This window comes from Colletes latitarsis, chromosome 10, assembly GCF_051014445.1.
Source record: "Colletes latitarsis isolate SP2378_abdomen chromosome 10, iyColLati1, whole genome shotgun sequence".
In the NCBI taxonomy this organism is placed as follows: domain Eukaryota; kingdom Metazoa; phylum Arthropoda; class Insecta; order Hymenoptera; family Colletidae; genus Colletes; species Colletes latitarsis.
In genome coordinates, this window is record NC_135143.1 from 26,620,919 (window position 1) to 26,631,236 (window position 10,318).

Below are 10,318 nucleotides of genomic sequence, written 5' to 3' on the forward strand. Positions count from 1 at the left end.
CACACAGGGTTTTCTTGCACAGTAGCACAATGTACTGTCCAAATATACCGTCGTATGATCAGGTTTAAGTGCCAAATCACGCCAATATACTGATGTTTACAAATTAATGGCCAGTGTAAATAGCTACAGTATAATCTTCAGAAATTAGTTTACCTTTGCGACCGAACGTACAGAGTATACGCCCAACTGACAAATAATGGGTACACACACCGTATTGTTTCCATCCCTCGTATTTAATTAATGCCCCTGATTCTCTCAGGAACGTCGTCTCTTGCTTGCTGCTAATCGATCGAACAATTACAAGATCCATTAATCCTCCGTTGAAAATATCGAAACGGCACAATTTTCGAAATCCGTTAAATATAAAATGGCGCCGTTATTACCCAAAGAAACGTTCTCTTTTAAATTGATAATTAACAAGGACGCTTCAACGTCGACGTAAATGGCGATAACTAAATGGTCTCGTTATTAAATATCGTAAATAACGTCAAACATTCATCAGCACGTTAACGACAAAGGCGCCAGATTAAATATTAGGAGAAAAATCCAGCCTCCGCCATGAACGGAGCAACGCGTTATTTGCAACGTTATTTTTCGAGAACATTCTGCTCTTTGAACGCGCGATCGAAACCGCGTCGGAACCACAGACACTACCGACCGATTTTTATCTCGATTTCCTTTCACGGGCGTTTTTTTTTTCTGGAATTAGCTTCGTGACAAAGAGACAAGAACTGGACGTTTTTGCTCGTCTGGGATGTCGCGTCCGGCTTGAAAATTGTTTCTTTTTCGTTCGCGCACCCGAAAACCAGCGCACAAAACAAATCCCCGTTTCCCATTCCGCATTCGATTCCGTCGCGTATCGTCGTTACCATTTGGCGTTTTAGCCCAGGGGGAAGTGTACGCCCACAAAACCGCGACACAAAAGATATCCGCCTGTAGCGAAACAGTAGCTGCTCAAAATCGATCCAACTAAATCGAGGCAAATTATACGTTGCGGGCGAATTCACCGTCCTTCCGTTATAGAAAAAGCCTCCCGCGTGGTCCAGGGACGCGTCTCGATTATAATTGTTCTGCGAAATAGCGCGCCGGAGTTCGCTACCGCAACCTCCTAAACGCCCTGGCAGTTAGGCGTTATTGGACTTTTCTGAATGACCCGCAGCTAGTAACGTTTCCCACTGTAATTTAAGTGGCGAGTTAAGTACAATTTTCGCGCTGGCATTACCGACCTCCTGTACGCGATTGAAAATACAGATTTTAGTTGGGGCCCATTGTTACAATCAAACGAACTTCTCCGCTGTTGCGACAATCTATAAACTCGTGATTTAAAAACTAGGAAAATCAAAATTAACGGAAGCACATTAATTCTGCTTTGAGCGAATCAAACTCCTGCTGTATCTATTTCTAAACGATAGAAATATAAATTAAAATTGTGTAGAACTACTTAAAAGAAAATTGAATCAAATCCAAAAAACACGAAACTACTTTTACAGATATATCATAAAAGATTCTGCAAGTTCTAAGAAGACTGTTCACTACGATAATCTCTTTTCTTCTGGGGACCAACTGAGATTACTTCATCGATAGATTATTAAATATACCATAAATCAAACTGGTGAAGTACTTAGGAATTTGGATAAAAAGCTAATGTAGAACAATTTAAAAGAGGATTGAATCAAATCCAAGAAAAACAAAACCAACTACTATAAAAGATTCTGCATGTTCTGGAAAGACTATTCACTACGATAAAGGTTGTCTCATCTAGTTGACGAAGAATTAAAATTCACGAGATATTCTTTTTCCTTCCAACTGATAGATTATTTCGATGTAAAATTAAGCGACGGTTGCTATTGAAAATGGATTCGATCTGTTCGACAGCTTTTGTAAACTTGTATTCCCACGTGCTCTTTGTCGCGTTTACACGCGTTAACAAGGAACGCGCGTCGAACGGCGCCGTTTTCCACGGGGCAATCTCAGTCACGAATCTAGCGATGGGCAGCACGAGAACGGGAGAAAAGGCTTTTAGGTCCCGTAGAAATCAGATCACAAGAGTTGCATTTAACCGGATCCCACTTACCGCGATAAATATCTGCCAGGAGGATCGAGGGACCGACCGAGTTAGATCGACGCGTTTATTTCGTGCCGGGCACAGTTAGAGCCACGGGAGCACTTAGCTCCAGTTTTAGCTAATTTCCTGAACGTTGATCCCTGCGACCGAGCTCAAGGGATCCTGAGCGTTCCCAGAAGATCGTTGGGGGAGCCCAGAAAAATTCAGGTAGCCGTGACGGTTGAACGTTTTAACCTGTTTGACGTATTCGGAGCAGCTGATACCGGCCATCCTCGGAGATAAGTACTCCGAAACACGTCGAGGGTTCGACCAAACCGATGTCTACTTTCCGAAATTTCCTTCGATTCTGATCAATTCTTAGCACGATACATCCTGCGCCGATGAAAACTGTCCTATTTTGTTCTTGGTGCTTAAACGAAGTTAAAGAAATGGAGCGTTCGTTATTGTTTGGAATCTTTTTTCGTTTAAGCATTTGAAACCATACGTACAGGTTTATGTGCTTATAATGGTGAGAAAAGATTGGACAAAGAAGTTTTTAAATTTGTAATTTACATTCTTCGAGGAAGGAGAAAATAATTTTGCAAGCGTTTATGATGGGGTTGTAAATAAATAGATCAATGCTTGTTGGCAATTGGAATCGTAAAGTTATCAGATGAATTGTTTGAATGTATCAACGAACGTTCCAATCTTTTGGCTTTGTTTAACAATTTCAGAGCCAATCCAGAAAAAACTTGTCAACCTTATTATAAACCATACTACTTGCAATTCTTCCGGTTCTATTTTTCTGTACTGTATCGTACGTATACTCAAATGGAGTTACTCGTAAAATAAATTATCATTGTGCTTGTTACTCTATAAAATAAATATTTTACAAAGGCGTATGTTAAAATGTCGTTCACCGATGGCCGATGTAACTCAAATAGAAAGACTGACGGACACTGGTGACCGTCATGGCACTGGACGCGTTAAGATTTCGACGCCTTCAGATTCCTCGGTTGCAATAGATATCTATACACGCGTAAGAATGACCCTCTGCACCCAATAAAAGGAACAATATCCAATCTCCTCGAAAATTGCCTAAAAACTCTATGGCCATTGGAAAATTCGGGGATTCACGACCTTCATTGTGGATAATCTTCGGAGACCGTTCACAATGGCGCGTGTCCAGACCGTCGAAAGGAGCAACGCGGACACGGAACATGGCCCAGAAAACAGTTTGCAAATCGGACGTGAGTCCCCGAAAACGGGGCCTAATAAAGGAAAAACCAACCCTGGAGCATTCACGCGGACGCGTATCCTCGGAGGAACCATGCAGCTGCGCTGATGGTGGCCCCCCTGATGACCGAGATAAGTCTAATTTCGTTGTATTGGCCATTGAGACCGTTTCACAGAGGCGGGATCCGCTCCAATTTTTCCTTCCGCGATCCTCTTGCTGGTACTTTTCTCGTGCAATGATCGTTCGTCGAGGTGCGAAACGGGGGCGCAGAGAGATGAAAGGAATCCAAAGTGCGTCTAGTTTTCGCTGGCCAGGCCGATGTGTTTCGCTGTCGGCCTCGAGAGCTGGAAGAAAAGCTTGTTTGGCCCACGGTAGCCACGGGTGGTGTTGTTCGAGCGTCAGTATTGTCGACGATAGACGGATTTCGCGACAGGTTTTGGGAAAACTCTCAGCGGGTAGTCGGCAACGGGAGAACCTCTCGAGACGGATCTTCGGATTTCCGACGCTTAAGCCCGTCGCGCGCCACTGTGCGCCGCACTGGAAAATTTTGAACCTCCGCTGCCACAAAGAAGGCGGGAGCGGGGGGACGCGACGGAGAGATTTAGTCGAATTGATACTGGCGTTTTCGCGAGAAAAGGTATTGTTTGCAAATAGTAGCATTAGAGAAGTACGTTACCACTTCTCGACGTTACGGAGTGTCTTCAAACCTAGCTTTACAATTGCAATATAAGCATGTCCTTTTATAGGGATTCTATATCAGTCACGTTATGCTATAAAGATATTTGCTTTCTTTTACGTTAAAATATTTCTCTTGCGTCTTTCCCTGAAATGCAAGTAAGCCATCCTTTCCATCCCTTACGGTTGACGTCCCCTACGAACGAAAATCGCGCGAACGTACAATTATAAGTATAATTTTCGATACTGTCGATGGTTTCGATTCGCTCGTTTCCCCGTTCTCGTGGCGGCGGCGCGCGTACGACGCGGGAAATAATGACGGAAATGAAATCGGCCAGCGGAATTAAAAAGAAACAAAATTCGCCAACGCACGGGCGAATCGAGTTAGAAAAGATTCGAGGGCACAATGCGCGTTTTGAACATTCGTTCGTAATGCCGCGGACAATGCGCCGACAATCGCGCAATAAATCCTGGATGGAAGAGCGAAAAAAGCTTCGCGGCGCGGAAGAAACGCGCGCGATCGATGGCGGGTGGCTTTTGTTTATCGGATAATATCGACGCGGGGGCGTCCTCGGGTCGATTTTCCTTCGGGGATCTCGAGATCGTGGGTCGAAACGATCCCGGGCAGTCGCGTTTTGGCCCCGATGACGTTTGAGCGCCACTGAGACTGCATATCCAGAGAGCAAATTACCTTTGCAGCCCACAGGACAAAATCGTTCGTCTCTCTCCGACTCTCTCAGCGTGCGAGTGCGTTTACCTCGTTCTGCTGTGGCCTCTCCCTCCCATAACTCTCTCTCGTTCTCTCCCGTTCCCCGGTGTCCGTCTCTGTTCGCCGATCTACCGATCTACCAGCTCTCTCCTCTTCGCCCTCCACCGTCCGTGGTACTCCGGCTTAATTAACTGTGTATACACTGCAGTCAACTCCTACCGTTGTCTTGCTCCCGCCAATTGGAGCCCGAGTCGAGTCCTCCAGCTCCACACGCCGGCGACGACGACGACGACGACGACACACGCCACGGGTATCCCCCGTTTAATTCTCGCGGCATGATTTCATCAAGTCAACCATCTCCGAGTTCTATCCCACTCGCGTCCTCTGCTACCTCTCTTTCTTTCTTCGTCGTCTCGCGCTTCAGCGAACGCGATTTAGCATGGCCGAGATCGGGCTCGGGCATTACTATGCCCCACTAAACACAAAACCGGTGACTTTCGAAAAAAATACTTCTTCTTTTAAACGGTTCGTAATGGCGTAGGCACTACAGCGAGTAACGAAAATATTCGACCACCAGATTACATCTTAATTGTTTATGCATAAAATTAATTTATTCTTTATGCACGCGGTAACTAATTTATTAGAGTTGTCAAATATATAAATTGTTTTTAACTATCTTATAAACACATCTAATTGACAATAACTGAAAAGGTACATCATTGTTGTGATACAAAAATATTTGGACACATTTCAAGAAATATCGACTTAATATTTTGTAGACTTTCACTTTTAAAACATGCCCTTTAAGCAAACTTAGCTGCTTTATGGGGCATGATATCTATTAAGAATTTTTTATAAGAAAAAGTTACGTTAGATAATGTACTAATCTTAAGCTCGTTACTGTGTACGTAATTATGATTTCTAACGGACGTACAGTGACCGATTTGATAAATAACGTGTCTCAGAAATATGTGTTTTATTTTTTCGAGCACCATTTTGTGCTTAACGTGATACGGAGACCAGACTGCTGATGCATGCTCGAGATACGGCAGCACAAAAGAGAAATTAAGCGTTCTGAGGATGGAGGGACTATTAAATTCTGACGTAGATACATGTATGCAAGAAAGGTTTTCATGGCGGAGCGGAAGATAAGGTTAAAATGGTCGATAAAGTTCAGACTAGAATCGATGAGTATTCTTAGGTCACGGGCGAGATTTACGGATCCAACAGGAATTATATTCGTTTGGAAACGTAACAGATGATTATAAATTTTGAACGAGACTTAACTAGTTAACGGATAATATAAATATGGAGTCGCCAACCATAAAAGAAACCATAGTCTAGTAGAAATGAAAGTAAAAGAAATATGACAAACTATCTGTACAAATTATTTTAGAAATGTAGTAGAAAGAGCAATTAAATGTAACGAAATAAACGTTGGTCCCTGAGATTTGTCCAGTCAAATAAAAAATAAAAGTGTATGTTTATTAAAACATAATTACATTCATAAGGAAAGGGTTAAACATAGTCTATAGCACGTGGCACGCGTTAGGGGTGGTGGAACGGAAGACGACACAAAGGAATCTAGAAACATATATGTATACGAAGAAGTAAAGTGACGTAGAGTCCAAAATAATTAATTTCCAGCGGGAGATTTAAGATTTTTAATTACCTAGTTCCGTTTGTAAATTCAAAGAATATTATTCTTAGTGTTTAATAAATATCACTTTTATTCTTAAACGTTTATTAAAATTGTGCTCAATATTTGTCTAAATTTTCCCACATCCATATCGTGTTCAGTTTGGCTTAATTTGTTTTCAACTTTCTTTAGGATTGTCCAATATGTAATTTATGATTCACAGAGATACAAAGTATTACTTAGAAATGTCATATATTAATTCCAATATTGTAGGAGTTAAAGAATTTTCGTAAAATATGTGAGATTGCTAAAGTTAATTAATTCATATTTATTTACCGATCTACGTTGTGCATTCTAATATGCTTTTAGGCAGATGAAAATTCATTCGACTCTTGTAGAAGGGTTATTAGTTATTTAGACAAATGTACATATACCTAACGCTGGTCGAGACGCGTTCGTTGAGATGTCACCGCAGCAAATTAATTAACGACTGGCCACCGATTGGCATATCATTGTTCCATGGCGAGATCCCGTTGAAAGGCTCGCAGTCATCGAGATTGGACCCATTATCGTGCAATCGAGGCGAGTATTTCGGTCGTTGAAATTGTGAGTTAATTTTCACTCGATAGAGCTGACGAGGGGAATGCTTGTTGGCTAGATAGAAATTGTTGGTACTCAAATACGATCATTATATTCTTACGATACGTGATCTTGTGAATACTAACAATGCCTCACTGCATTTTATAAGTAATAATAACAATGTTTTGTACAACGTGCTAATATCGTTAATTTCAAGACATCAATATTATTGTAACGATGAGAGTTATTGTTTCAAATATCCCATGGAATAGAATAGTTAAGTTGCCATATTGTCCCATGTTCCTAAATTCATCACTTTATACTCTATAAGAATACAACGAAAACTTAATGCCATTCTATTCGACATATATTCAATCGCTACAAAACGACAACAAAGAAGGCTCATACGAGATTATCCCCGTAAACATTTCCATATCTTTCGGAGCATCAGAAATCTTCAATAGCCTTGTAGACACCCCATACTGTATACACTGATACTCATCTCTGATCTGTAATACACCCTTTATAGACGCCTCAACGTATACTGCAAAATGGACAAATTGGGACATCATGTTGGTCTTCATACATTTTTCCTTCTGTGCATTGTAAGAATATACATTCATTTACATTCATCACATGTAAATTTATTTCATTTTATTTAATTCTTTCTCTCGTTACTATCTTCAATCGTATCTTTACATTCCTACATCACGCGCAAATAATTTTTCATTTGTTCATATTTTACTTCCCTTTTTAGACGTACATAGTTTTTTAAGTTGACTTGTTTTCTTCTTCTTTGTCTTTGTATCTTTAGCTCCTTTTCGTACAGACGGTTGTTTTACTTTATTTTGTATATTTCTTTGGCTTTTTCTTATAAATAGTTCGTATCATTAAAAGCACCAGAAATCTGCAGTGAACTTTTAGGTGTCTTATACAGTAGTACCTCGATTATTGCACGACAGTCTCTTTCATTGGTCACCTCGACGATTGCAAGAACTTTCAAACCCAATTTTGAACCCTCAAAAATATTTTACTCATTAATATTCTATATAGAACATCCTTCCAAATGTCTCAGCGTATACTGTAAGCAAAGAAACGTCCACAACAAGCACAAAGTTACTGTTTTAACCATATTGTGAGGTACTTTCAAATTTTTTAGTAATATACAACAAAATAGATGAACTCGAAACGTTGACAAAAACCCCACAAGATCATCCCCTAGCACTTTTATCTGTATAATACGCTCTTTCTACTCCATCTATCGCATCTAGAGGCCCTCAGAAATGTTCCACCGGTATAGGTGTTAAAGCTTTAATTCAAATGTCTAATAATACGTAGAAACGAAGAAGCATTCAACGGAAAAAGACGAGCCATCGCGTCTACCGATTTTCATACACGGCAGGTAGTGTAATCGAATTTTCGCGCGTGTCACGAGGCAAACGGTGTTCCACGCAGCATTCGACGGTAAAAAACGTCGTTTCGCGGGTGTATAAACGAACGAGATTCACCAACACACAATCGTCCCGGCGATCCCTCGGCACGGTGTCGCGCGAAGCGGCCGAAATCGCGGCAAAATCTCCCCGACGCCTGCGTTATCGCCCCCGTTTCATCGCGACGAAGAGAAAGAGAGCCAGCCTGCCGGCGAAGTGGGAGAGACAACGATTTGGCGTGTACAAAAAGCACAAAATTAAATTTCGGTCCCCTCGCGCACGCAATATACGAGCCTCGGTATATTCCGGCCGGGAAGGGACGCGAGGTCCTCTCCAATGGCGTTTAGCGGTACGTTAACTATCATTCGGTCTCGCCCTGGGGCCAATTCGCTAACCCGTGTTTACCGATGCCCAGGGCGCTGTTAAATAAACTACGGGGACGAGACCCGGGGTCAGACAGTCGTACGCACGATTAAAAGCGTATCCGTGGGCAGGAACCACTTGGAGATAAGCGACCATTCGGCTAGGGCTTCTGTCCACTAAACTTCCTACGTACGACCCTGATTTCCTCGTAAACCTTCGTTCCTACATGCTTGCGTTTAGATCGTTAGATGCTCAGGATTAAGCAACTTTTAATATACAATTTGAAAATCGACGATATTTATTTTTCGTTGAGTGAGTGCCTTCCGGGACTTCTTGTTCAAAAGTATCACGAACGAATTAAAGAATTGACTGATGAGCTAGTATTGGCCAGTATCTTGTTTATAGAACGCTTAGACAGATTCTTTTAAAATAAATTAATTTGGTATTTAATGATAACTTCAAAAAGACACTCCACTAACAGCTGGCTAGTAACCTCCTATCACACGAAGAAATTATTTCTCTTTTTAATGTATCCCTAGCCATCCACGAATCTGCAACAAGTCCTACGACTGTTGGAGGAATAATGTATATCTATTAATCTTGTATTTACGTGCCCGTTCTAGCTACACAAGTTTAACGAAGTAATTATCAGTGGTTGTATCTGAATCTTAGATGTTTCGTTCGAAAAAAGGAAGCAATAAATCCAAGTTCGAAACACCAGGCACTCGTCTCTCGAGTAAATCGATTCGAACTCCGGGTTCGTCGAGACCAAATTACGGGCACCAAAAATGTAAACGTACCGACCCGAGCGTATCGACGAGTTCTACCGCCCGGCACTTTACGACTTTTCCAAGCGTGAACGATTTCATCCATGGCCCCAACTTCCGTCCCATTACGCGCGGCTACCAATTCCATCGAAAACAGATCAATCGAAGAAGGAGCGATAAACTACGCAGATAAGAGAGGATCGTTCCGTTCTGGCAATCGCGCGTTAGCGTCCGCGATTAGGCGTTATCAAATTCGAAATCGATTACGGCCTTTGTCGTTGAATCGGATCGCTGCAGATGGACCGACCTCGCTTCCTGCTGCGTGCATATGTGCAAGATACACGACAGAAATACGCGAGGCGTGCGCTGGAAGTTGCGACGTATTTATCCCTGTTGGATACCTTTGTAGCCGATACGAGAGTACCCTTTCGGGCCATGTGTTCCGTTTACTAAGTCTCCTCTCTCTCCCTCTCTCTTTAACCATTATTACTCGTTACCAGCGGTGATCCGTGCTTGCAATAATTGCGACGGGATTTTCGTCAACGGGTATCATTACTGGATCGCCAGGCAGGATAACCGATGATGCGCTTTGACTCTGCACCGCGGACGCGTTTCGATTGTGCAGAGCATTGGCAAAGTGTGTTTGTCTATGAACAAAAAATTTGTAAACACACCTCAATGAGGAATTGAATAGCTATTTAGAAAATCAAATATTTCTAATGTGTTTCCTGCAGAATCCAAAATACTCGAGATTATCGAAAGTAGTAACAGTGATATATCTGATAAAACTATTTTATTATTTTCAAATTAAAGTAAATTATTTATATTCAATATGCTTACACATGTTAAATAATTGAAATGAACGTTTTTCTACA